Raw genomic sequence first — 23802 nt, forward strand, 5'->3', positions numbered from 1 at the left:
TAATTAGGACAATATATAAACAGTCACTAATGTGTGCAAGTAATTGCTATGAGGAATTAGGGTTGCCACCCAGACGGTATTTTACTGACATGGCCGGTATTTGGTAGGAGGAGCATTAGGTTAGGTAAACTTTGCTATATACATGTATTAAAATGTTAACTGAAGATACTAAAAAGGACTAAACCATGTCTGTGCTTTCAATGTTTTTATTATCTGTAAAATATGATCCTGGCTTTTAGGAGATGGTTTTTACAAAGCAGTACGTGAGGAGTTTAATTTTTGGCTCCCTGTGTCTGAAGAGGGGGGGGGGGCTTGTTTGCGTTTAGCCTGCTTAGTTTGTATCTGTGTAACTGCTGTGATCTAACAAAAAAAGTGCAGCTTTCCAAGCTCTGCACAACACACTGCATAGGCAGCATTAGGAGAGCCAGCTGGCTGAAATCATTATGAGCAAGTATTATGGTCATATTGCTCAGCAGGTTTGTTCATTTTAGGAGCCTTAGCTGAAAAGTTTTAATCTATGTATATATGTTTATACATGTAGGGCCAGTGATACATTTTATATATTAACATTAAAGGGACACTGAACCCACATTTTTTTCTTTTATGATTCAGATAGAGCATGCAATTTTAAGCAACTTTATAATTTACTCCTATTATCATTTTTTCTTCGTTCTCTTGCTATCTTTATTTGAAAAAGAAGGCATCTTAGCTAAGGAGCCAGCAAATTTTTGCTTCAGACCATGGACAGCACTTGTTTATTGGTGCTGTCCAATCAGCAAGGACAACCCAGGTTGTTCACCAAAAATGGGCCGGCATCTAAGCTTACATTCTTGCTTTTCAAATAAAGATACCAAGAGAATGAAGAAAATGTGATAATAGGAATAAATTAGAAAGTTGCTTAAAATTGCATGCTCTATCTGAATCGCGAAAGAAAAAAATTGGGTTCAGTGTCCCTTTAAAGAACTAAAACAAATTTAGCTATACAGACACACTTCACATGTAGCATGAGAAGTGCCACAAACCTACCTAGAAATATATACATCAGATTATAAAAGATGGCACAGGAGCGGGCCAACTGCAGAAAATACAGGAGCTCTGTGTGTTGCAAACGGGGAGAAGGTACTGATTAGTGCCTCATAACATTACAAAACAATGTACTTCATTCAGCCCAATTAAACCATCATACATATCAATACCAAGCACAATCATGCAATTTGGGGATATATAGAGGATCAGATAACATTACTTATTGTGAGCCCTGATGGTTAGGGTAAATCTCACTTCTATTTACTGCCTGCCTGTAGGAGTATAAAATAAACAACACAAAATTAAATAGATTATCTGCTTTACGTGTCCAGCATTAAATATGAGAAAACAATGAGACTTTACATTCCCTTTACTTACATATGATATTTTTAACATAAGACAACCTCACCCTCTCGACGTCAGAAAGAAAAAAAAATAAATGTTAGTTTTTCCAGATCATGTACTATTAGACAGCCTGGTTGTAAATGAATAAGAAATATGTCCAATGACAAAACGTTTCTCATAAAGCTTTGTAAATCTGGCCAATCAGTGCCTGCTGTACATGTGAACAAAGTTGCTCTGATTTCTTGGGAGGGTCTTGTTTCTATTCACATGGGTATGTGGCTCACACTAACTTAATGTATTGTTTACATAGGTTTTACCTGTGATTGACAGGATACTCAGCCAATCTGTTGCCTTGAATATTTACTGCCATGTCCTACAACCAATGTGAAAAAAAACCTCTGGACTTAGGCGGGCTTACTCAGCCATGGGGTTAGTCAGGCTCCGTGAGAATGCAAGCTGTAGTGGCAAGTTTCAAGATAGTTATCAATGAATGAATGAGAGCTCACAGCACTATAATAAGGTATATTTTTATATATTAGATTTTGACATATTACTAAGGAAATTACTTAATTCGTTACACGTGTTATGAGCAATGAATATATTGGGTATTTTTGTATTGGAATTATTAAGTGTGTTACATTGTTTGTTTAAAAACATTAATCAACTTGTATCACATTGACTGACAGGTCACTACTCCTAGATAGAAAGGGCTGTTTGGTCGTTAAACACACTTCTTTTGTACTAGTTTATGTTTTCAACAGTTTCATATTTGTATTACTAATGTAATGTAACAATACTATTGTTTAGCATATACTGCAGAATTGTATTGCCTATTTGCCACTAACCCACCTCAGATCACAGAAATGATGTAGTGTCACTTAATTTAGTATAAGCAAAGTTGTCACTTTCAAAATGCAGTGGAAGGTTTCCCATCTTTGGCACTCAGTACCTGAAAACATTAGAGCTTGAGGTCTGAAGTGTAGCACCTGTGATAAAATCACTGCTGAGTAATTGTGGTTTCCTGACCTGTTCTTTTATATGCTAATTCTATTAATCTGATCAGTTTGTGATTCATGAGGACTGGTATTTATAACACAACTACAGTGTATCAAGTGGAAGAATAAGTTAAACAAAACAAAAACATTTTCCAGTAACTGTGCTTCCGTTATTTGGTATTAGCTTCTACATACCATTTTTAAATGGATATGAAACCCAGAAATGTTCTTTTGAGATTCAGGCAGAACATACCATTTAAAAAAAAGTTTCCCATTTACTTCTATTATCAAATGAGCTTTTTCCTCATGATATTCTTTGCTGAAGAGATACCTAGGTAGGCATCTGGAACACTTTATGGCAGGAAATAGTGCTGCCATCTACTGCTCTTGCAAATGGAAAACATTTGTGCAAAACTGTTACCATATAGTGCTTCACAAATTGGCCATCTCCTAAGATTATGTCCCTGCTTTTTAAAGGGATAGTCTAGTCAAAATTTAACTTTCATGATTCAGATAGAGCATGCAGTTTCTAATTTACTTTCTAATTTACTCCTATTATCAAATGTTCTTAGTTCTCTTGGTATCTTTATTTGAAAAAGCAAGAATGTAAGCATAGGAGCCTGCCCATTTTTGGATCAGTGCCAGGGTAGCGCTTGCTGATTGGTGGCTACCCAGGTGCTGAACCAAAAATGGGCCGGCTCCTAAGCTTACATTTTTGCTTTTTCAAATAAAAGATACCAAAAGAATGAAGAAAAAATTATAATATGAGTAAATTAGAAAGTTATTTAAAGTTGCATGTTCTATCCAAATCATGAAAGTTTAATTTTCACTATACTATCCCTTTAACAGCTCATGTGCTATAGAAACCAGTACAAGGGAATTTGGCCACACTTTACTGATACATTATAATGATGGCAAAAAATATAGAAATAAAGTAAATATGTTAAGACCATTTATTGTATTTAGAGGGAAATAAAAAAATAATCATTCAATTCATTAGAGTATCAATATTATTGCACATATGTACCTTTCTAATTTGTGTTAAACACCCAGGGATCCATTACAATCCTTTTGAAAAACGTATCTAATGATTTATCTACAAAAATTCTGACATTAATTGTGGTTATCTGTAGAAAAACAATAGATACGTGTTTCTAAAGAATTGGGATTCACCCAATAGTTAAATGTCCCCCCGTGTAGTTCAATGCATTTCCTGTTTCTGAGCAAGAAAAAGATTGATATTATTTGAGAGAGCGAGGGGGAGAGATTTTTAGGGAAAAGATTCACCGCCATGCCCGCGGAAAATGGAGTTGATACAGAAAAAAATTGACAGGGATGAATGGGGCAGCTACACTACAGAAAAGGGGTTGCTACATGCAATTTTTTTTATCATGCATGTCACACACTGTTGATTTTTCTGTGGGTGTATGTGAGTCTTTCTGTGGGTGTATGTGTTTATGTCTTTGTGTTTTTGTTTGTGTGTGTATGTATTTTTTTTCTGTGAGGATGGGTGTGTATGTCTTTGTGCATTTTCTGTTGATGTCTGTGAGGGTGTGTGCATATGTCTTTGTGCTTTTTATATGGGTGTCTCTGTGAAGGTGTGTGTATATATGTCTCTGTGTATTTTCTCTGGATGCCTCTGTGAAGGAGAGTGTGTATGTCTTTGTGTGTTTTCTGTGGATGTCTCTGTGAGGGTGTGTGTGTATGTATGTATGTCTGTGTTTTCTGTGGGTGTCTCTGTGAGGGTGTGTGTATGTCTGTGCATTTTCTGTGGATGTCTCTGTGAGAGTGTGTGTATGTCTTTTTGTGTTTTCTGTGGATGTCTCAGTGAGGGTGTGTGTGTATGTATGTCTTTGTGTGTTTTCTGTGGGTGTCTCTCTCTGCGTGTGTGTGTCTTTGTGTGTTTTCTGTGGGTGTCTCTCTCTGTGCGTGTGTCTGTCTTTGTGTGTTTTCTGAGGCTGTCTCTGTCAGTGTTTCCTTGGGTGTATGTGCAAGTTTGTGTTTGAGTTTGTGTGTGTGTGCCCATTGTCTGTTCCTTTTTAGGACATTTTGACCTTACTACTGATTATTCACATCTTTCTATAGACTTTGAGACTAATGAGATCTTTCTAGAAGTCACCAATCCACCATTTAACCTTTCAATTATTGTTTAGGCAGTTCAGGGCCCTACTTTTCAGCCACTGCATGCTGTTGTCATCATTTATTTGGCATCTTCCTTGACAAAAAGATAATCAGAACTCCATATTTTGTTTTCTAAATCTCCTTTTTTGACAAAACTTTAGTCTACCTCATTACTTGTCAGGTCAATGTAAACAAGTGCTGAGTGTCTGCTAGAGTGTCTATATGTGAATCGTTATGTGTGAGTGTGTGTTTCAGTGTATGAGTGTGTCTGTGTGTTTCTGTGTTTGTGTGTTACTACCTTTACAACATTTCCAAGTTTAAATACACTTAAGAATAAAGTGCATTTTTGTTTTAGCCACTTGGTCAAAAATTGCACATGTCAAAGGTGGGGGGGGGGGGGGGCCTGATCAATGGTTGCTGTTAAAAAAAAAAAAAAAGCCCACTTGAAATGATCGTTAAACACTGGTAAAATGTGAAGCATCTTATACATATTAACTAAATAATAAGTGAGTTTTTGCAACATTAATTTAAAATATTAAATATTAGAATTGCATTCATTCAAATTAGCATTCAAATATTCAGTCAGCATCTATGCATTTTATGAGTCATAGACTAACATCCTTTCTTTCCAATGGCATGGAGAGTCCACAAATCCATTCAATAACTATTGGGAATTCAACTCCTGGCCACCAGGTGGAGGCAAAGAACACCCCAGCAAAGCTTCAAGTATCCTCCCACAATACCCAGTCATTCTTTGCCTGTGTAACATTGTAGGTGATGTGCGATGAAGGTGTCTGGAGGCTGAGTAAGCATGAAGGGGCCACCCCCGATTCAGTTCTGGATCAGGTAGGGGTCAGGCTTTCCTTTTTCAGCAGGCTTGGATTTGCAATGTTACAGTTACTTGGGCAGTGGATGTAGACTCCCAGGGATACAGGTTAGGATTTAAGTCTTGTCCCCCAGGAACAGATTCCTATTATCAAGATTATCTGTAAACCAGGTAAAGGGAGAGGTCTTCTTAAACAGTGTAAGGGATTTGTTCTCTCTGTGAGTGATTATCCCAGTTCCTCTAGCAGAATAGCGTCAGGGTTTTTATTCAAATCTTTTTGTAGTTCCCAAGAAGGAGGGAACTTTTCGACCCACTCTAGACTTAAGGTATCTCAGCAAATTTCTCAAGCTTTCGTCCTTCAAAATGGGTCAGTTTATGACCACTATAGATCTTAAGGATGCGTATCTTCATGTGCCTATTCACAGGGAACATTTGGATCAACATTTCCAATTTGTAGCCCTGCCTTTTGGCCTCGCCACTGCTCCTTGAATCTTTATGAAGCTGTGGCCAGATCTCTAGGGATTGCGGTGGCTCCTTACCTGGATGATATCTTTTAAGTTAGCAAGATCTCATATAGATTCTCTGTTAGCTATTCTCCGTTCTCACTGTCACGCCGCACCGCTCCAGCCGTTGCTAGGGGCGCGGCGTCTTCTTCCTTGCTCGTTCCTAGGGCTGTGTCGGCTCTGGAGGCGTGTGGCGCTGACTTCATCGCTGCACGCTCTCTGATGCCGGTCTCACGATGTGGCGCCAATCTTACACTATTTAAATCTGTTCAGTACGATCTATCACTGCCCAAGTATAGGTAATACTTTGTGTGCTCCTGGGTGTGATAGATCGTACTATAATTGCTGGATTACTTATTGCTGCTGAAACTCTGCCTGTCTGACTACTCTGCCTCTTAACCCTATAATTGCTGGATTGATTTTTGCTGCTGAACTTTGCCTGTCTGACTACTCTGCCTCTTAACCCTTTAATTGCTGGACTGCTTTACTGTTTCCAAATCCTGCCTGCCTGATCATTCTAGTGGTGTGCCCTTGGACTGCTTTACTGTTGCTGAATCCTGCCTGACCATTCTAGTGGTGTGCCCTTGGACTGCTTTACTGTTGCCGAATCCTGCCTGACCATTCTAGTGGTGTGCCCTTGGACTGCTTTACTGTTGCCGAATCCTGCTTGCCTGACCATTCTACTGGTTTGCCTTGGACCGCTCTGCCGTTTTCACTGGGGACTGTCCTGTTTGTGGTGCCACCTACCTCATCTTACTTTTTCTGCTCTGGGATATTCCCTATATTTCCGGCTCAACGCCGGGATAACAAGACTATTGGCCGAGTTCGGTCTGATAGAGGAATATCCCACGAGCATTACACTCACAGGTGGAAGGTGAATCTAGGGAAAAGTTGCTTGGTGCCAAGTACCAAGGTATGTTTCCTAGGGACAATCATAGACTCGGTATCTATGAAGATTTTTTTGACGGAGGTCAGAAAATTCAAGCTTCTGGTGGCCTGTCGTTCTCTTCAGTCCTCTGTGCATCCATCAGTGGCATGGAAGTAATTGGTCTCATGGTGGCATCCATGGACATTGTTCCGTTTGCTCGCTTCCATCTGAGACCTCTACAGTTATGTATGCTCAATTAATGGAATGGAGACCACTTGGATCTCTCTCAGAGGATAGTTTTGGACTCTCAGACAAGGAAGTCTCTGTCTTGGTGGTTCTCCCAGAACCATTTGTCTCAGGGCACTTGTTTCCTGAGACCTTCTTCGGAGATTGTAACCATGGATGCCAGCCTGTTAGGGGGGTCCCTAAGAACCTTTCCTATAAATATCCTATAATTTAGAGCAATTCTCAATTCTCTATCAGCTTGTCCTCAACTGCGTTTAGTCCGGTTTATCAGATTTCAATTGGACAACATCACTTCAGTGGCATATATCAACCACCAAGGAGGAACTCGGAACTTGTTAGCTATGAAGGAAGTGACTGGCATTTTTCAGTGGGCAGAGTCTCACAATTGTCATCTCTCTGCCATTCATATAAACGCCAAGCTTCCAAGATACGGAGCAAGATCAAGAGAGCCTCCAGCAGCTCTTGTAGACGCCCTGGCAATGCCATGGGTTTTCAGTCTAATTTATCGGTATCCTCCGGTTGCCCTCCTTCCTTGGGTGATTGCTCGTATCAAACAGGAGCAGGCTTCAGTGATTCTAATAGCTCCTTGCAGAACTTAGTTTGCGGACCTAGTGAGGATGTCATTTCCCCCATGGAAATTGCCTTTGAGGAAGGATCTTCTATTTCAGGGTCCCTTCCTCCATCCGAACTGAGTCTCTCTGAAGCTGACTACTTGGAGATTGAACTCTTAGTCTTGTCCAGACAAGGTTTTTCTGTGAAAGTTATTGAGACTATGATTCAGGCCTGTAAGCTTGTTACTCGCAAGATTTATTATAAGGTATGGAATAAACCTTATGGCGAAACATACTGCAATCTGCGATGTCTTCGCAGAAAATGCGGCATGCCTGCAGAAAGAATAGGTGGTGACATTACAGACGCAGAGCAAGGAGCCGAAACATTCCACTTTGTTCAATTTAAAAAAAAAAAAAAAAAAAAAAAAGTAAATGCAAGTCAGTTTCTCCTCACCTCTGCGTGCCCTCAGGGCCTTCTTTAATATTGATTGGACCCTGGGCAAAAATTTTCTTGGGCCCCCCCACCCCCACCCCATGCAATTTCGCTCTCCACCCCAACATCCCAAAAAACAACTAAATAAAATTTTTTTTTTTATTATTAGCCCAGTGGTGGATCATCCACTGCTGGGCTAATCATTTAAAAAAAAAAAAAATTGCAATATGTGAAACTGGACCTAAGCAGGACTAATAAGTAAATACATATATAAATTCCTCCACTGTGGATTCATTTAATATTCTTTTGAATGTGATTCTGGCGTGAGGTTACCTGGTTAAAGAGATTTAGGGCAGCCAACAGGAGCAAAGCAAGGTAAAGGAGGAAGCATGGAGGTGCAGACAAATATAAGTTTACTGACTTGAACAGCAGAACTACTATGGGAAGCTGTAAAATCTGAGACAGAGAGAAAATAAAAACTATAAAAATAAACCTTACATTAATGTGTGAAGTATCAGCATGACGCTATACATCAGCCACACCAGCACATGTAGCTTCTTTGCTAGGAACAAGTTCCCTCTCACCCTGAACTAGACAATGCTGCATGGGGAGGGGCGTGTGTGCACTCACTTATTCTTCCCACTGACACCTTTCTACATTGCACTATTCCCCTAACAAACTTCAGTTAGTTGATCTTAGGGCCACAGCAGAAAGAGCAGGGCTAAGGGGACCAGTAGACATGATGCTGTCTGTCCAAGGCTGCATGGATACAGTGTGAGATGAGTCACACAGCCTCAAGACTGAAGAGAGCAGTTTGTGCAGCTGCACAGATGCTCAAATCCTCATGTGCCTGCCGCTCCAGCTTTCTGCTGCATGTGCCTACAGTCAGCCCTACCCAGAAACAATCCCCACCACCAGAGCAGTTACCTGGTAACAGTGGTAACCCCAGTAAGACATTTTCTGATGCAGTGGGAAATGGCTGGATGCCGAGTTAGGGCTTTGTATTCAGGGCTGCACAGTGCACATCTAAAACAGCACATGGCACTAGCTTGGCATGTCACATGACACGGGCACGGTCTGGCACAGTTTTTTAAAAAAAATATAAGCAGAGTACTTTTGACTGTGACAGTATTAGGACTGAATGTGTGTGTTCCCCATGTCACATCAGCAGTCTGGTATGAACCATTAAAAAAAAAAAATAATAATATTTTTTTTTTTTTTTTTTAAGGACTCTTGGGCCCCTCAACAGAGACTGGGCCCAGGGCAGCTGCCCCTTTTGCCCTGTGTTAAAGACGGTCCTGCGTGCCCTCACAGTGCATATCTGATGGCAGTGGCTGCACTGCTTGCATTTTCACCCCCATCCTATGGCTAACAAAGATCACTGCAATGTATTTCTGTGCAATACACTGCAGCCAGTTTGAAAGCCATGGGGTTAACATCTGCTTTAAGTAGCTGTGGTGGAGGGCTGCTCCACACGCACGCGCAGTACTGCTGAGCCTTCCAGTGTGGCAGGAATATGGCTACTTCCTGCAAGCCGTGGATGCTTGATTTATAGTAGTTTACAGGCCACACTTCAAATAAACAGTGTCGGTGGAACGGTGAGGCTCCTCTTATCAAATAGAGTAATGTTGACCTTATGTAAAATGTTACCATGTGTAGAGGTTGTGTTTTTTTTTTTTTTGACGTTATATCAATCTGATTTAAGAAAGGGTAGGAATGTTTAAAATGAGCATTTGGAAAATGTGGTTTTGCTTACAGTCTGTGTTTAGCGACTAGTGTGATTAAAACATGTCCTTTGTATTATACATCATTCACATAATAAAAGCAGTGGTTTTTAGTTCAGTCTTCTTGCTTTGGAACATTTTTAAAACATTGTGAAATAATTATTTACTTATTTTTGTCATACCCCAATAACTTGCTCAATGTAATATAATATAAAAACACTGAACTCAATAAAAAAAATACCAGTGTCTACATTGATAGCTCACATTTGAAGTGTTTCTGTGTCTAACATATTTATCAAATGTATTTTTCATACTTAATACATAACTTGCAAACAAACATTTCTTATTTTTTTTTTTTCCATTTAGGAGCTATGGACCTCACATTTTAACTGTTTTCGCCATACAGACAAATTATTAGGAACATCACACCTGCCCTTATTTTATATTACAACCCTAGCAGATTACACCTTTAGTGATACTTACTGGTGTATATCAATTGATGAAGCCATAATCTAGGCTATAATTGTCTAAAATGATAGAAACCCTATTTCCTGTATTTGTTTTTAAAAAATAAATAAATAAATATATATATATATATATATATATATATATCATATTCTTACAGACACATGCCATACTTTTAATAAAATCTAATGCAGCAATCTATGCAGGCACATAGCAACAAAGCAGTCTTTAGTAATACAATTTGCCATGTCCCTGCATTAGTTACCAAAAAAAAAATATGCCTCTGCCTTTCTCTTTAAATAAACACACACATAAATTTGGGCACCCCAACATAAATATTGCATCAATATTTAGTAGAGCCTCCTTTAACAGAAATAACAGCCTCTAGATGCTTCCTATAGCCTGTAATGAGTGTCTGTCTGGATGAAGGTATTTTGGACCATTCCTCCTTGCAAAACATCTCCAGTTCAGTTAGGTTTGATGGTTACCGAGCATGGACAGCCTGCTTCAAATCACCCCACAGATTTTTAATTATATTCAGGTCTGAGGACTGGGATGGCCATTCCAGAACATTGTACTTGTTCCTCTGCATAAATGCCAGAGTAGATTTTGAGCAGTGTTTTGGGTCGTTGTCTTGTTGAAATATCCAGCCCCGGCGTAACTTCAACTTTGTGACTGATTCCTCAACTTTATTCTCAAGTATCTGCTGATATTGAGTGGAATCCATTTGACCCTCAATTTTAACAAGATTCCCAGTACTGGCACTGGCCACACAGCCCCACAGCATGATGGAGCAAGTGTTTGTCTTGGTACGCTGTGTTCTTTTGCTGCCATGCTTAACATCTATTGTTATGACAAAATAACTCAATCTTTGTTTCATCAGTCCACAGCACCTTTTTCCAAAATGAAGCTGGCTTGTCCAAATGTGCGTTTGCATACCTCAAGCAACTCTGTTTGTGGTCTGTGTGAAGAAAAGGCTTCTTTCGCATCACTCTCCCATATAGCATCTCCTTGTGCAAAGTGCGCTGAATTGTTAAACGATGCACAGTGACACCATCTGCAGCAATATGTAGGTCTTTGGAGATGGTCTGTGGGCTGTTTTTGACTGTTCTCACCGTCCTTTGCTTTTGCCTCTCTGATATTTTACTTGGCCTGCCACTTCTGGCCTTAACAAGAACTGTGCCTGTGGTCTTCCATTTCCTCACTATGTTCCTCACAATGGACACTGACAGCTTAAATCTCTGCAATAGCTTTTTGTAGCTTTCCCCTAAACCATAATGTTGAACAATCTTTGTTTTCAGGTCATTTGAGAGTTGTTTTGAAGCCCCCATGTTGCCACTCTTCAGAGGACAGTCAATGAGAACAACAACTTGCAATTGGCCACATTAAATACCTCCTTTTCTCATGATTGGATGCACCTGTCTATGAAGTTCAAGGCTTAATGGGCTTACCAAACCAATTGTGTGTTCCAATTAATCAGTGCTAGGTAGTTACAGGTATTCAAATCAAAAAAATAACAAGGGTGCCCAAATTTATGCACCTGTCTAATTTTGTTTGGATGCATATTGCACATTTTCTGTTAATACAATAAACCTCATTTTACTACTGAAATATTACCTTGTCCTTCAGTTATTTGATAGATCAAAATGAAATTGCTGATCCAAACACCCAATTATTTAAAAATGAAAATCATGGAAATTGTCAGGGGTGCCTAAACTTTTGCATACAAGTGTGTGTGTATATATGTAACATTATTATGTTAGCAGGAGAATGGAGCTCTCTGTTTATCCAGAATGAAAACCGTTACATTTCAGGTTCTCTCAGCAGGTGCTATTAGCTAACTAGCAAAAGGCTGCTCTGAGAGCAAAGCAATGTCTCTCTCTTTTCCTCCTGTGAGGAGGAAATCACCTGAAAGACTGCCTGTAAGCATAGAGACACAGAGGGAGACAAAGCAGGTACTTTAAAACTATTGTTTTTTTTCTATAAAGCAGTTGTTTACTGGGGACAGTTTAGATGCCCCAGTAATATAGTTAGGAATCCTTCAAAGTTTAGTTAGCATCCTGAGTTAGGAGTAGGTGTTTGTTTTGTGAATCAAAAGCTAATTATGTGAAACCTGCTGTGTAACAAATACATAATTTGTTTCTGAATGAAATGAACTATTCCTTCTTGCTAAAGCCAAAAGCTCGGCCACCTTGTCATAGTGGTTTCAGAAGTGGGATTGGTCTAGTACTGGGAGATTAAAGGTACAGAGCCCACTAAAAGAAAAATATATAAAAGTTTGTGTTTGCAAAAATGGAGATCTTAAAAGGCCTGTTACAGGCCACGGCAGTGCAGCAAGAAAGTAACCATTTACTGTCTGTGCAGTAATAGAGACGCAAAACATTGACCGCATTATGCTTAAAGGGATAGTGGACTGTCTCTCAAATGCCAGCAAATGAGAGACTAGCAGTGATACAAGGACTATCCAAGCAAGTCAGTATCTGCAAAAGATTACCCCGCAAGATGATGTGGAAGCTTACCTCCTTGCTTTTGAAAAGACTGCCACTAGGGAGCTGTAATGCCTGATGAAGAAGGAGCAAAAGATCACAACTGCAGACTTGAGAAAAAAATGTATTTGTATCACTTTCTTAAACAGGCTACTAAATAGCATAGACTGTATGCCTGAAAGTGAAAGGAAATTAATATTTGTAAATAAAGTAATGTATAAATTCAATAGCTGTCTCTGTTATCAAATATGGTAAATAATAGGAAGCAGAACAAAATGCTTCAGGTATACTATATTGTTCAGTACATAAAGTAAAGGAAGTCCCAAATGTGAGAGATAAGTACTGGATGCATATGAAACTTTAGTATATTTAATATGTGTGGGAGGAGTCAATGTGCTGAGTGACAGCGGCACAAGCGGAGAGATCTGACAAAAGTATCAGACGCTGAGAAACAAACAAATCTTGTGCTTGCAGGTAAGGAGTGAGAGGAAAACAGTCCCAACTTACTATAGATCGTTGAAATCAGTTCAGCAATGTACCAAGTTAGAATGTTACGCCAATCCTGTTTGTTCAGTTACAGTGAGACTGCCATTTAGTGAGAGAGGCTTGGTTGTGTGTAGCAAAGATTGATATAAAGCAACAAGCAGCAGATAATTTGTAGCTGGTTTCTTACGAGAGGTAACATAGTAGAAACTTGCAGTAGGAAAAACTGGTTCTATTTTGAATGAACAAATTGTAATCCAAAAGAGAGAGCTTGGTATTTAGGCGAGTAGCTGCATTGAGCAGGAGAGCTGTAAACTGCTACAAGGAAAATAACTAAGCACCTAAATAGCCTAAGTCAGCTGACTTGTGAAAACATGGAACAAGTGGAAAATGCGAAGTGGATTCCTTACATATGCCCCCCCTCAAGTAAGCCGATCCTCGGCTTGATGCCTGGGTCTCGTAGGGTAACGTCTGTGGAATCGGGAGAAGAGGCGAGGTGCATTAATCAGGTTATGTGGCTCCCAAGTATCCTCATCAGGAGAGTAACCCTTCCACCTTATGAGGTATTGCAATTCCCCATTGCAAATTCTGGAGTCAAGGAGGTCTTGGACTTCAGAGACATCAGAATCCAAGGGTAGAGCTGGAGAACGATGGAAGTAGAGCTAGTGTTAGTAGCTGGTTTAAGAAGCGAGACATGGAAGGTTGGGTGGATAGGTATTGAAGGAGGTAGGTCCAGAGTGACTGCGTTAACATTGATAACACGAGTAATCGTGAAAGGGCCAATGTACAAACCAGTACCAGGTACTGTTCGAGCCATTGATTTAGTCTTTCGGTTTGCCCGTTGGTTTGCGGGTGAAATGCTGTACTCAGCCGATGATCAATTTGTAAGTGTTCTGATAGGGATTTCCAAAATTTTGAGGTGAATTGAGTACCTCTATCAGAGGTTATGATACTGGGGAGTCCATGGAGACGAACAACAGTATTAAGAAACAGAAGTGCAGTTTCAGAAGCAGTAGGTACTTTATGGAATGGAATAAAGAGAGCCATTTTAGTGAGAATATCAGTGACTACTAAAATGGTATTGAAACCAGAACTAGTAGGAAGTTCAACAATAAAGTCCATTCCAATGTGAAACCAAGGACGTTCAGGTATGTCAATCGGTAGAAGTTGTCCATAGGGTTTATTTCTGTCCTTTTTAGATGTAATACAGACTGTGCAGTTTTGGATATAATCTTTCACAGTGGTATACATATCTGGCCACCAATAACTTCTAGAAAGGAGATCCTTTGTTTTATTTATACCAGGGTGACCAAGTAGTGGGGGGGTCGTGGTGTTGCTTAATCAGATCATTTCTGAGCATATTTGGAACATATATTTTATCTCCATGGAAGTATAAATTATTTCGCAGAGTGAGCTGTCCATATGGGATAGTATTGTCAGAGCGAAGAGCTGTTTGTATTCGTTTGTTAAAAGTTGGTAGGAGACCGAGGAATTTGTCGGCAGGAATAATGCTCGTAGGTTCAGAAGGAAAAGATGGTCTTGGATCTCGTCTGGAGAGGGCATCAGCCTTTCCGTTCTTGGCAGCAGGTCTATATATAATTTGATAATTGAACCTACTAAAATATAAGCTCTAACGAACTTGTCTGCTAGAGAGGGTTTTATTTTTTTGCAGAAACTCTAGATTGCGGTGGTCAGTATAGATGATGACTGGGGATTCCGTACCCTCCAAAAGATGTCTCCAGTTCTCGAATGCCCTTTTAATGGCGAGGAGCTCCTTATCACCAATAGAATAGTTAATCTCTGCAGGAGAAAGGGACTTGGAGTAAAAAGCCACTGGATGGAGTGGTTGGGATAGAACAGCGCCAAGTGCATAGTCAGAAGAATCCACTTCGAGCACAAATTGAAGTGAGGGATCTGGGAATTGTAAAATGGGTGCTGAAGTGAATGAATCTTTTAATGAATTGAAGGCCTGAGTAGCTGAAGCATTCCATTGGAAGGGAATAGAAGTGCTAGTGAGTCTGGTCAGTGGTTTTGATAAACTTCCTATAGTAGTTGCTGAAACCCAGGAAACGTTGCAGGTCCTTTCTATTTTTTGGTTGTGGCCAGTTTCTAACTGCGTCGACTTTATTTTCTTGCATCTTAATTCCATGTGGACCAATGGTATAGCCAAGGAAGTCGATTTGAGTAGTATGGAATATGCATTTTTCTAATTTTGCGTAAAGGCGATGTACTTGAAGTCTAGAGAGTATCCAACTCACATGTTTTATATGTTCTTCAAGGCTGTTAGAGTAGATTAAAATGTCATCCAAGTACACTACTACGCAAATGTCAAGAAGGTCGTGGAAAATGTCGTTGACAAAGTATTGGAACGTGGCGGGTGCATTCGTTAGGCCAAAGGGCATCACTAGGTATTCAAAGAGACCATAGCGGGTCCGAAACGCAGTGAGCCACTCGTCACCTTCTCTAATCCGGACAAGATTATACGCCCCTCTGAGATCCAATTTGGTGAATATAGTTGCATGTTGAAGCCTTTCAATAAGTTCAGGGATAAGTGGCAAGGGGTACCTATTTTTCACTGTGATTTTATTTAATTCTCTGAAATCAATGATAGGGCGTAGAGAGTTGTCCTTGTTCCTAACGAAGAAGAATCCTGAAGCAGCCGGTGAAACGGATGGGCGTATAAAGCCTTTTTTTAGATATTCATCCAGGTATGTCTTCAAATGGTCCAGCTCTGGTTGGCAAAGTGGATAAAGATGACCAAAAGGTGCAGTGGTGCCAGGCTTAAGTTCGATGGGACAGTCGTAGGACTGATGTGGAGGTAGGCAGTCTGCTTCCTTTTTACTAAACACTTCTGTGAACTTCTGATAGGCAAGGGGTATTTGCGTAGTTTCTGACAATTGTAGTAGGGGAATGTCCCGGAAACAGGATTGTTTACAGAAGGGAGAAGATAAATGCAACTTCAAAGTATTCCACGAAATGACAGGTTCGTGTAAGCGCAGCCACTGTAACCCCAAAACAATAGGGAAGAGAGGAGAAGAGATAACATCAAATGTGATGTATTCCTGGTGAGATTCATGAGTGGTGACCAGAATAGGAATCGTGTGATGAGAGATAGGACCTGAGGAAATTTCAGTGCCGTCTACTACCCAAATGGAAACAGGAGACATTTTTTTAATCAGAGGTATTTTATTCTTAGTGACAAGGGAAACATCAATATAGTTTGCTTGAGCTCCAGTGTCAATTATGGCCTCTTCCTTGATGGTCTCGGAGTCCCAGTGTAATGAGAGAGGTAAAAGGCATTGAACAGGTTGGTCATGCACAATCATAGAACTCAAATTGTAATATGGCTTACTGTTCTTATTCTTGTGTAGTGTTGAGCAATCTTTGATAGAGTGGGAAGGAGAACCACAATACATGCATAAACCTCTGGATTTGCGTCTGAATCTTTCTTCGGAAGAAAGTGGTCCACGCATGAAACCAATTTCCATTGCCTCAGGGTTGGTAGATCTTGTAGGCTGGGAGACTGGCTGAGGGTTAGTAAGACTCGACAAATTGCCTTTCTGATCTTCTTTCTCTCAACCTACGGTCTATTTGCATGGAGAGTCGGATTAGGGCTTCCAGGGAATCTGGAAGTTCAGTTCGAGCCAGCTCATCCTTTACATTATCAGACAGGCCCAGACGAAACTGGTTCCTTAACGCAATGGAGTTCCATTGGCTATCTATAGCATATAGCTTAAACTCTGTAATGTATGATTCAACAGGCCGATTGCCTTGTTTCAATTTTCTGAGTTTACCTTCTGCTGTAAGCTGTAGATTGGAGTCAGAATATAATTCATCCATTACAGCAAGAAATGACTGTAAAGAAGATAATAATGGGCTATTGGATTCGAATAGGGTATCAGCCCAAATGCGGGGTTCGCCGCGTAAATAAGTGATCATGGTAAGTACCTTCACTCTATCATTTGGATATGTGTGATGCCTTAAATTGAAAGTTAGAAGGCAAGCATTCCTATACTGGCGGTATAGAGATCTATCGCCATTGAAGATATCCGGTGGAGAGATATGAGGTTCAACAGTTGATTCAGTTCCTTGTTGTTTAGCTGGAGCAATGTCCTTGATAACTTTTCTTAAAGTTTCATTTTCAACCCTCAACTCCCTCAAACCATTAGTGAGTTCGTCAACCCTTTGGGAAAGGTTATAGACTAAATTAGGAAGGTCTGCTGGATCCATATGAGAGGCTTAGTTATTATGTAATGCCTGATGAAGAAGGAGCAAAAGATCACAACTGCAGACTTGAGAAAAAATGTATTTGTATCACTTTCTTAAACAGGCTATTAAATAGCATAGACTGTATGCCTGAAAGTGAAAGGAAATTAATATTTGTAAATAAAGTAATGTATAAATTCAATAGCTGTCTCTGTTATCAAATTTGGTAAATAACAGGAAGCAGAACAAAAGGCTTCAGGTATACTATATTGTTCAGTACATAAAGTAAAGGAAGTCCCAAATGTGAGAGATAAGTACTGGATGCATAAGAAACTTTAGTATATTTAATATGTGTGGGAGGAGTCAATGTGCTGAGTGACAGCGGCACAAGCGGAGAGATCTGACAAAAGTATCAGACGCTGAGAAACAAACAAATCTTGTGCTTGCAGGTAAGGAGTGAGAAGAAAACAGTCCCAACTTACTATAGATCGTTGAAATCAGTTCAGCAATGTACCAAGTTAGAATGTTACGCCAATCCTGTTTGTTCAGTTACAGTGAGACTGCCATTTAGTGAGAGAGGCTTGGTTGTGTAAAGAAAAAACGAAAGTACTAATGGCACTGCTAAGGGTTAGGAATTAGGGTAGCCTATTAATCTCTGAATTTATAGATACAGTCTGTCTAGGTTTGTATCTATGATTCTGTGTTTATAACAATTTGGCTGAGGTGCTGTGTACTTGTATACTGAAACACTCGAAATCAATCCTAGGATTGAAGAATTTGTACACCTGGGTAGCACTCTTCCCCTTATTCACGGGTGGCACAATTGGGCAGAGACTGGATATCTTGGGAGAGAGAGTGCTAGGGGATATTTAAAATATAACCTTTATTTCTTAATTTAAAACAAAAACAAAAAGCTTACACACAATTCACATATATACTATGTTTAAAAACACAGGATTTGGTCGGATTTTAGGTAATCCAATATTTTATATTTACATATAGTGGTTGTCTTTTACATTGAACGTTTATTAATGTTTCTTAAGTCAGAGATATCTGTAGGGATCAGTAAGAATCTGATTTTCTTGTAGAATAATAAATCTGTTGTTCCTGAACTTGTGGTTTAGGTCACAAATTAGGTGGTCTTATTGGATATTCTGTGGGTGAGTACACAGTAATGCAATTTTTGTAGGAACTGCTCTGAGATTATAAGCAGCAAAGTCTGGTTTGTATTCTGTCTTGATGCATGTATTGGGATTTGGATTTAGCAAATCTAATATTACTTCTTGATTGAAAGGAAATATATATGCAGTATTAGTATAGATATAGAGTAGATGTTGTTCTTAGCTTATGTTATTGAGCTAAATCTACTATTATAGCAATTTTTGTTTGAATATACAGAAATCGTGGTTAGATATATTAACAGACTGTGAAATAGAACTATTGTGACTGCTATCTATATGTATTCAGGGTTTTGCCTAATATATTTCTCTTGAAACAACAATGTATTTCTTTACTGTTGTACTGAACTTTAATGTTTTATAGCTGGTTCATTTAAACCTGATTATTAGCAAAATGCTGTTAGTCATATTTTTCTCTCAGCGCTACTTAAATTTACTTTGCTTATAAAGTCCTATAAGTAATAGGTCGGCTGAGATAGATATTCTCACTGTCTTGTTAATATAGTGTAGACTTAGTTTTGCTGCTGAATTCAATACTTATTCTATTGGTTTCTAATGTTCCATATAAAGATTGCTACATATATTAACATATGTGTGCTCAAACAGTTACTCGATAATCACTAATTGTGCCACAACTTCTGATTAAGTTACAAGTAAAAATCTCTATGAAAACTACAAGATACTGCAATATAGCTGCAGCGGTAAGAGGGATTCGTTCTGATACTTATAGTAAGTCTAGTATTTTGTTTTTATTAATATCTGTATACTTTTTTTCTACCGGTAATCTCTGAGTATATTTCTGAGTTTGTACAGGCACGGCTTGCGGTTTGGCGTTTTCGGTATATGTAACTTATTGAATATTGGGGTATTATATCTAAATCCCCGATTTTAGTACTGATATACTTATATTGCCGCCTTGCCGCAACTGCCGATTACTCGTGTAAAATCCACGGTACTAGATAGAGCCTTGTTTAAGAAATTCTAAGCTGTAGTCTAAATGTTAACAACCCACAAACTTAATACTGTTATTTATAATAAGGACCAAATGTCCTGCTAGTTAAAAAAGTTTTTAGGAGGCATTCACAACAATCGTTTCCCTAACATGTTTCGCCACTAACGTGGCTTTTTCAAAGGGTACGGCGCGGCCGGGTTTGTGTCTTTTTATTGGCTCGCACTCGTTCTCCTATTGGTTGTTCTTTTGACAAATCAAGAGGTCCGTTGCAAGGAACCTATCACTCGATGCAAAATAACTTGTACATATGTGCAGTTGGATCCGATTGGAAGAAAATCTTTTCTCAGTCTTACTATGTGTATTCTTTTGAATCTGTATGAATGAAGATTCGTAGGACATAAGTACAATTATAATCCGTTTCTTATGTTATTTGTACCGTGAGATCTTATGAGCTAAAAGTGTATATAAAGAATGAGAATTTATTAATTGATTGTATGTTGTTTGTACTGATTGCAAGTACTGATTTTTGATGATGACAGATAGTATCCAGTGGTAATTTGGATACAAAGTATATGGCACAGAACAAGTTACTTATAAGGAATTTTTCTAGAGAGAGAGTTTAAGAGTCAATATATGTTTTTGAGCTTATCATATTATATTAGCCTTGTTATTAGTCTAGTTAACCCAGATGGGATATAATAATATTGATAAATTTAAACGTAAATAGATGTACTGATTTAAGCTAGTCATTTTAGCCTTCTGTATAATGACACTAATGATAGTGTGTGACAAAATAAAATAAATAGTGATGAATAAGAAATTTTAGTGAGATTGTTTTTGTAATTACAGTTGTAATTACATGTTATGACAAATTGTCATATATATGTATTTATTTAAATAATAAGTTGTGTACTTTTATTACTGTATATATAAGTGCGCCTTATAAGTGTGAGGATAGTATCTACTTATATATCGATGTACTACATTTCAATCTTAATATTTTTCAGTGCAATTGTGTTGTGACATTTTTGGGGTTGGGGAAAATGAATAAATAGAGACGATGCTTCTCAGTGATATTTTGAATCATTTCAAATGATAGTGTGTCTGAGTATCTAATTGCTTCACACTATTAGATACTCAGACACACTATCATTTGAAATGATTCAAAATATCACTGAGAAGCATCGTCTCTATTTATTCATTTTCCCCAACCCCAAAAATGTCACAACACAATTGCACTGAAAAATATTAAGATTGAAATGTAGTACATCGATATATAAGTAGATACTATCCTAGTGTGAATAAAAGCAATAAAAATCAAGATGTATTAGGAAATCCACTGGAAGGCTTCTACCCATGTCATAATTGTAAGGCATGTAAGTTTAGCAGAAGATGCAAACAAGTAGAATCTACCAATTCAGATTTTAAATTAAAAATTAGAGATACTATTAAATGCACAGACACTAATGTGGTCTATCTGATCCAATGCCCATGTAACAGACAGTACCTAGGTCAAACAGGACAACCCCTAAAAGATAGGATAAGACAACATCTAAATAACATCGAAAGAGGATATGAAGATCACCACCTGTCCCTTCATTTTAAAAGAGATCATAACCAAGACACAAAAGGTCTATTATACTGGGGACTTAGAAAGATATCCTCTAAGAGAGGGGGCAATCTTACTTTGAAACTGTTACAAACAGAAGCAGAACTTATTGTGAATTTTGCTTTCCTCATCCCAGGGGGGCTGAATGCAGAATTAGACCTCAACCCCTTTATATAAACACATTTTTTAAATGAGATCACGTACCTTTTTCCCTGTATATTTTAAACAGTCATTTAATTTATTTTAAAGCAAATATATATTTTTTTAGATAAACTACTTGCATTATAACACCTAAATTTTAATAAAATCCGTTAACCTATTATAATTAATCACGATTGTTTTATATGATTAACCATATAAGTTAATATTTTATAGGGATTTTATGTAGGGATATCTTCATTTTTTAGTCATTTTTTAGAGTGTCATTTTTTAGAGTATTTTTTATACAGAGAATTTTTTTATATAGAGTATTTTTTATATAGAGTATTTCCTATGAGTCTTTTTAGCTTGTGTTAGAGAATCTTATTTTGATTTTCATCACATCTGAGAAGTGTACACTTAATTGTTTTTTAAAACCTCATTCTAATTGTACTCTAATATATCCATATGTAAAAAATATGTCTTTGAATAATTCAGGCATACCTACGTATAAATTAGAAACATTATCACCCAATTTTTTCTATTTGTATAATACTATGAAGTAATATATCATATGTATAATAAATTGCTCTAAATATAATTCAGGTAAATGTATAAATTCGAAATACTTTCATGTCCACCCAATTTTCTTTTATGCCTTTTATTTTTCTTTCTCTTTTATACTTTTAATACTTTTATTTTTAGTATTGGATACTTTGTAAAACACTTTGATACAATATATCTAAAGCCGAGAACCTCTAGGACCCATTACTAACATACGGGTCTTACATACGGGTTATGAGAACCATTTAAAAGGAACATTCTGACTCCACGAAAACATTCTTGATAAAGGCACTCACAGTGCTGAAACGCGTAGATAGGAAGCTGTGGAGTCTGTTTACACTTTCCATTGTCACCCATCATCTATCGATAGTACCCAGGAAAGATCCAGGAGGATCCAGGAAGATCAAGGAGACCATTGTCCATTCTTTCAACGGAACAGCCGAACGGCAACTAGAAAGGATTCAGTGCTGTCACAAGACAGTGAAGCAGCTGTGAGTACTTCCGCCACGCATCTACACACATACGCTGGCCGGGGAGCGCAGCTAATAAGCCTGTCATACAGCTGAAGATTCACATTGAACATTTTATAACTATCACATTGATAAAATATTCTCAAATAAGAAAATTTGTCACTTTTTTGCAAAGAAGCTAATTCAAAGAATTTCACGTATCTACTAGTTCACTTAACAAAGAACTATCTATCACTTGCACTTTAACACAGTACGGCAGAACAGCAGATTGCCCTGTCTCTCACTCACTTCAACTCACGGAGCTCAACTCAGCACACGCAATAGGAATTTGCCTACACACTTTCAACGGGACTATTTCATTCACAAAGGATACCCTAACTCACCAGTTTTAAATCACATACGGACATTATCGGAGAAATTACAAGCCAATTATTTCAGTCTTATCTAATTACAGGAGGCTTAGTATTGCACCTTATCTAAGTGATATTACATCGCTGAACCGTCATAGTTAATTAATAGCGTTTGAATTGTGAATTGTAAATCTATGCTGCTATTTTTTCTTCATCATTTTATTTAGTTGTGGCCACAACTTACTATTGTTATTTATTATTGCTTTTTATTAAACTAGCTTATATTATCCCTTTCTATGTTTGTTTTTTATTATACATATTGATATATATCTAATTTTACGATACATTGTATTATACATATTGAGATATTTTTATTTAATCTTTTTTAGCTATTGTTGGTTCTCTCAGCTGTTTACACAGCGCCTCTCTTACACCCAAGTTTTTGAAAAGATTGATATAAAGCAACAAGCAGCAGATAATTTGTAGCTGGTTTCTTAAGAGAGGTAACATAGTAGAAACTTGCAGTAGGAAAAACTGGTTCTATTTTGAATGAACAAATTGTAATCCAAAAGAGAGAGCTTGGTATTTAGGCGAGTAGCTGCATTGAGCAGGAGAGCTGTAAACTGCTACAAGGAAAATAACTAAGCACCTGTTTGCACACAGGTGAACACCTAAATAGCCTAAGTCAGCTGACTTGTGAAAACATGGAACAAGTGGAAAATGCGAAGTGGATTCCTTACAGGAGCAGTGGCCACATGCCAAGTGGGCTGGAATCCTTGCACCATATCAGGAGCAGAAGGCCCCAAGAGCCCAGTTGTTTGACTTGATACATTTGGCAAAGAAATGGCTGACCCCAGAATACTCTACACAAGCACAAATTATAGAGATCCTGGTGTTGGACCGGTTTGTGCAAGCTTGACCAAATGGACTACTCCAGTGGGTGTGGCAGGGTAACCCCACTACCTATGATGAGATGGTGGCTATGTTGGAGCGTTATACTGCTGTGAGCATCCTTAAATCTTCCTCTCCATCTGCAAGAAGCCCAAAGGTGAAACACCTGGATCTAATGGACTGGAGAACTAGTGGACCTCAGAAAATTGTAAACTAAACCAGGCAACCTAAAGGAACTCAATTTTGCTCAAAGAATAATAAGCCCCAGAAAGGACTGCAGGTTGATAATGTTCCAGTTACCTGTTATGAGGGTGGGCAATTAGGACACATCAAAGCTCATTGTCCACAACTGCAGGAAGCCATGGAATGTGG

General features: G+C 38.4%; 1 protein-coding gene across 1 annotated transcript in view; it reads left to right on the forward strand.

Annotated features, from left to right (window-relative positions):
- Positions 1–1788: 1788 nt before the first annotated feature.
- The window catches only part of HHAT (hedgehog acyltransferase), a 1153474-nt gene continuing 1131460 nt past the window's right edge, over positions 1789–23802 (forward strand). The window contains exon 1 of the mRNA XM_053712382.1: positions 1789–1891. The gene's annotated coding sequence lies outside the window, so the exon portion shown is untranslated. The remainder of the gene's footprint in view (positions 1892–23802) is intronic.

Source organism: Bombina bombina, chromosome 4 (genome assembly GCF_027579735.1).
Source record: "Bombina bombina isolate aBomBom1 chromosome 4, aBomBom1.pri, whole genome shotgun sequence".
In the NCBI taxonomy this organism is placed as follows: Eukaryota; Metazoa; Chordata; class Amphibia; order Anura; family Bombinatoridae; genus Bombina; species Bombina bombina.